This window comes from Rhea americana, unplaced genomic scaffold (genome assembly GCF_003343005.1).
Source record: "Rhea americana isolate MKP2758 unplaced genomic scaffold, rheAme1 scaffold_53, whole genome shotgun sequence".
NCBI classification, from domain to species: Eukaryota; Metazoa; Chordata; class Aves; order Rheiformes; family Rheidae; genus Rhea; species Rhea americana.
Genome location: NW_028186679.1, coordinates 835,255 through 841,086, shown reverse-complemented (window position 1 = coordinate 841,086; position 5,832 = coordinate 835,255). Strand labels below are relative to the sequence as shown.

Here is a 5,832-nt window from a genome sequence, read left to right as displayed (position 1 = left end):
TTGGGTGTTTAAGTCTGGTACCTGGCAGAAACACAACAGACATAATTGCTAGTGATCTTTTAATAAAAGTTTTCTTGTATAAAACATTTTTAAAAGTTAGGATACCTTTTTTGTGGTTAGTACATTAGGTACTCCTAATGTACCTTCCAGAGTGCAGTAGAACTTCCCAAGTACACACTGTGTTTTGCCATGAGGATACTGAGGAAAAGAATGATGAATTAAAAGGACCCTCATAATATTTTCCCTGAAAACGGGGAATTTCAGTAACTCCTCATGCATAAGTTTTTTCCTAAAAGTAATGCAAAACCTTCATGGTGCAGCAGAAGAACAAAGAAGTACCAGCTCTCACTAGGCCAGTGACATAGTGAATCTGCTCAAGGAGCATTTTATAAGCCAAAAYTCAACCCTAGTAAAAGCTGAGAAAGGGTTCAAAAGGAATATTTTCTCTTTGATTTACTATTATTACTTCAATTTAGACCTTCGATGTTACCTTGCAATGAACAACTTGTGGGAAATACCACACGAAGAAAAAGGAGGCTTATTCCTATAATCTCTCCGAACATTTTCCCGGTGCTCCTGAGAAGCAGAGTCACTGGTGGGAAGTTCTCCCGATGGCGTGGGTAGCCGGGAGCGGGAGCCCGGGCTCCCGGGAGGCTCAGCTCCCTCCGCAGCCCGGGCTCGAGCGGCAAACGCTGCGGAGGGCGACCACCCCTGCACTTGGGCTTTCTCGGGCCTGACCGTTCTCATGAGGAGAGCGGTGTCCTCCTGCTTCAGGTCCTGCTAGTTTACGGAGATGGGGAGGTAAATAAGCAAGACCAACGCTGCAATCTGCCGTGCCAYGGACAAAGAGGCAGGGAGCAACGGGCCGGATTCTGCTCTCCGCTACCACGAGGAGGAAAGCCGGGTGGCTCCGCACGGGGCGGCGGTGCTTGGCACGAAGCAGAGTTACTCCAGATCAGAAAGCAAGTCTGCTGGAATCAGCGTCGGGTCTAATCAGCAGCTGCCAAAGCAAAAAGCAGAACGAAATACAGGGTAAAGTCAAGTTACGTTCGAGATTCTAAGGGAACGTCGCTAAGGGCAGGAGAAGGCGGGGATAAAGGACTCGGCGATACCTGTTTAAGCAGTTAATGGTTAGATGCCTTTTAGATACAGACCCGAGCTSTGGCGGGAGGTTCAAGTCCTAGCTTTATGCCTCTGGATTGTTTTTGGAGTGAGAACGTAGATTCCTGTTTCTGAGTTAAAACTCCTACAAACTCGGCTCTGAAAATGATATATTCTAGCTTCTTTTCTGTTCAGTATTAGTTTCAGTCTTTTTGCAATCGTGAACACTAAAAACTTGTTTTCCATTATGAAAGCTTCAGTTTTCATTTACTACATGAATCTGGGAGCTAAGGCTTTAAGCAAAACACAAAATACCACAAGATTTATTATAAAATTATGAACTCCAACCATGCGCAGCTCTATTCGTTGTTTTCTGTGCTTTCATCATGTTCCCTCCTATTGTGCCCTCTCTGTGATGCCTGAAATGAACTACCCAGGTCTAGATCTCATGTCACGATGCCTGCAAAGCCCACTTGCCAGTGCTTGGGCCAAATTAAAAACAGCTGTCAAGAATAATTATGGAATGGCATGAAATATTATCTACATTTTGCTGATGAGAATTTTATTTTAYTGTGATAATTTATTTTTTGTGTTAGGTGCTAAGTTTATATGCTTTTTTTAGTTAAAAAGAAATTAAAAAGACAGACCATTTTGGCAGTTCTTGTGACATATGCCTCTCAGGAAAATTCTTCTCCATTTCTCTGGCTGTTCTCGCTCCAGTTTGATCACGTATTCCATTTCTACGTTTTTCTTCAGTCTGCAGGTAGATACTGCGATTACATTTTTGGTCTTTTGGGCTCTAAAACAAGCTCCCCACACATTCCYGAAACCTTCTCTTCAGTCATCTTCCCATATATTGGCATGTTCGGAGACCACCTACCTAGACCCCCGACCATGAAGGGGCCCTGCCTCTCGCCAGCCCGGCGCTCCTGCATCCCGCTCCAGGGCACGTGCTGCCCGTGCCAGCGGCCGCCGGCCTGGGAGCCCCCGGGGCGCCGAGCCGAACCAAACCGCGCTCCCCCGGGTCCCGCAGGGCTGCCCTGCCGCAGCGCAGAGGTCCACCGCTGCTCAGGAAAAGGGTGATGGCACCAGAGCTGGCGAGAAAGGGATTTGGTAGTCATCTAAAGAAAGTGTGTTGGGTACTACTGCGTCCATAACCCTGGGTTACAAGGGTGCCTTTTTAAAGCCATCAGTCATAATGGCATTTTTCCGGTTGGAGCAAGRTGGAATTTGTGGTGAGACGTCAAGTATGAAGAGAGGTCAAAAAACTATGCATCATGCCAAACAAGAAGTGCTAGGCTGTCTTTAAGTTATTAAAAAATATATTGTTTGCCTTTTACTTCTAAGCCTTGCAGGTTTACTTGCTTTTGTGTTTTCAACTTTTCCTTTGCAACAGACAGGAAAAAAAAAACAGAAAGAGAACAGAAAGGAGGAAATGGCAAAGCAAATATCTTGATTTCAGTAGTTGGGTCTTTCAGAAATGCACCAGAAATCCTACATCTTACAGTAAAGTACAGGGAGTTGGTGAACAGAGCATAAGACTCTAGAAACAACACTAGAATCAGACATTACAGATGTAGAAACTCAACACTTTGAAATTCAGTAACACTGCACAACTATTTCACTCCCTGTTGTTTTCAGGAGTTTTGTTTATGTTAATGAGACTATTTTAACAAGTTAATCCACGAGTTCCTGATGCAATAGATTCACAGGTAGCATTAAATCAAACAGCTTAAGCACCGTACTAAGATATATACAAATACGCATATATGCTTACTTTATTTACACTTCATCCAATGCAGAAAACAGAAGAGACTCCCACTCCTYTGGCCGCCTCGGAGTATGAGGCACGTCTGAACCTCGCTTGCTGAAGTCCCCTGCTCTCTGCCAGCACCCACCAGATGGCAGCTGGGAGCAGGGGCTCAGGCACGGGAGGTGGAAGGGGGAGCTACAGGGAAACATATTGGAAACAAAATTCGCGTTTTGGACAGGCAATATTTGCAACCAAAAAATTGCACACAGGAGTGCAGCTACTGGAAAAATAATYGGTCCAAAGCGACAAGAAAACACCGCATTTTGTTGTTTCCCTTCCCCTTTAAYGGCTGCTGGCTTTTAGAATTTGCATGATGAAATTTGCCTTCTGAAGGCAAAAAATAAACTCCCATAGGACAGCTTTGCCTGCTTCCCACGTAGAATTGGATTTTCTTCGGGCAGATTATCTCATTTATTTTTATTATTCGTACCTTTAAAGAAAAAAAAAAAAAAAAGAATTCTTTCCCTGCTCAGTCTCATGATATAGGAGGGAGGGAACTGAGAGAGAGAGGAGGAAAAAAAAAGAAAAGAAAAAAAAAGCATCCCCTCACTTGCTGCTTTTACAAGAGAGCCTGCTCAATTCAGATCAAGGCATGCAGTTTTGTCCTTTTGTGTTTTCCCCTCCTGTTTGATGGAGGCCAGTACCAGACACAGCTCTGCCCCAGATTCTCTCCCTGCGCTGTCAGAAGTCTGCCTCTCCCTTGTCAGGGCCYGAATGATGCGCGCTAATRAATAAATAAATAAATAAATAAATCTTGGGTTTGAAGGAGGCAGGTTGACACCAAGATCTTGCTATCAGCTAATAAAAATAGAAATCCATATGCAATCAGTAGGATTTTAGCCAGTTTCAGAAAAACCAAACAACTGTTCTCTTTCAAGAACTGTTTGCATTTGCTTAACATAGCACAGAAACCAATTGTTCCTTAAAACGTTATAAAATTCTATGCAGAAACTGTTGGTACCCAGAGATTTCACAGCATGCAAGCATTTAATTGCCTCTACTTCCTCTCTGCTGATGAAGGCATCTGCAGTGCTTATCTCCAGTGTACCTTACTAGRGAAATCTTTGTAAAATAGAGCACAGTTACAAAGAAAAACAAGGAATACATATAATGCGTTAATGCCCCTTTTTATAAGTAGCTTGCTGTGAATATACTCCAACCTGTCTTAGGTTGGAGTCCTGCCCATTGATTATTTTACAACATAGGTCATGCTCAGAGTTTTGAAGATCTACACTGCTGACCTACAACAGCTTCCACAGTGAGATCATTGATCTGCAAACTCCAGCATTATACTCCTTTTTTCTCTTTCTAAATTCAAATTATATTCTTTTATCAGACCAGATACAATCATTTCTAGAATAAACTCAAGTCACTCCAATACTATCACAATATCAACAATACCATTTAAATTACAGCATCCCATACAAACCTTATTTATTTGTGGAAAACCATAGACAACTGTATTTACTGACACAAGGATTTTCTCATTGACAAACAAATAATAAACTTCTGGTTTTTAATCCTCAGAGTAGATCAGGAAGATGAAAAGTAACAGTCTATCAGTCTTTATTGTACAACTAGATGACCTTCCCTTGTCATTGATTAAAGTGGAAGCAAGGTGAACAACAAGACACATCCATCTCTTTAACCTAAAATCTATGGATGTGTTTTTCATAGTATGCATCTCTTCTCAGATCAAATGTCCATTCCGTTCTATAGCATGGGACGTTCTTCCCCTGTCCAGCCTTAACTTTTTATGGCACTAGCAAAGCAAGTGAATTCTGTTTATCTTTGCAAGTGAAGTCTTCTAAGTGTGCCAAAACAAGTCTGGACAGTATGAAGATACTGGAAATTATCTCTGACCCACCATGTGGCAGAAGAGCAGCTTTCTGGTCAGCAGCTTAAGATAGCTAAAAAGATGGTAAGCAAGGGGCTAGAAAATGAAATAACTGCAAGAAGAAGCAAGATAACAGTTGGCAAAGGCTATTGCAGCAGGAAGAGGAGGACAGAGTGTGGAGGTATAATGAAGGGCAGAAGGTATACAGTTTAATGCAAGTGCTTAATGACCCACCTGTTTAAGTTGCCCTTTCTACTGACAGACAGTATTGAAACATTAGATGGGTTTCCACCAAGAACAAACTACACTTTATTTTCTTTTATTTTTTAATATTTTTATGTAATTTTTATATATATTTTGTTATTGAGATGTGTACCATGTATGTGTGTATACATATATATATATATATATATATATGTATACACACACACAAATAAATACTGCTGTCAGATGTCACTGTTCTATATTAAACTTCTCCCTGTAAAGGAGCTCCATCCACCTAGCTCACTCCAGTTCTTGACTTCCCATGCTATTTGAATATCATTAGCCCAAAGCAGGAGTCATGCAGTCTGTTACTGTGGTATATGGTCAGATATGGACCAAAATCCAGATCTCCAACTATATTTAAACATTAAAGAGCCTTTATGTCTAGAAATCCCTTTGAGGATCTTGGTGCAATACCTGGTGGTCTTCATTTGCAGGAAAATCTCTCTGTGTTACTGACAGTTAAAAAAAAAAAAAAAAAATCTCGCCGGCAACTGTTACAATAACATAGACCAATAAAAAGTCCGATAAAAAATTAGATAAATAATCTGGTCTTTGAAAATAAGTTATCTGAATGAAGTTAGGCTTTTGGAAAGTAATTAACCAGTCACTACCATTAAAACAGCTCTTCTACAACCCTTTTCCTRTAGGACACAGCCGGTTCCCAAACACTTGTGCACGCAAGCTTAGCGAAAGTAGCTCTGGAAAGTGATGGTAGTTGTTCCGGGATAGGGATACTGTGTAATGAGGGAAGAAACAAGTAATACTGTAAGTGCCAACATGATGCTGCACGCAATGTGATTAACAGAAAAAAAAA

General features: G+C 41.5%; 1 long non-coding RNA gene across 1 annotated transcript; it reads right to left on the bottom strand.

Moving 5' to 3' along the window:
• Positions 1-389: 389 nt before the first annotated feature.
• On the bottom strand, positions 390-2,132 carry LOC146588230 (uncharacterized). The gene is made up of 3 exons (XR_014897454.1): positions 1,982-2,132; positions 1,749-1,858; positions 390-1,000 (listed from the first exon to the last, which is right to left on the bottom strand). It is a non-coding gene; the product is annotated as an uncharacterized LOC146588230 (long non-coding RNA).
• Between the last annotated feature and the right edge of the window lie 3,700 nt (positions 2,133-5,832).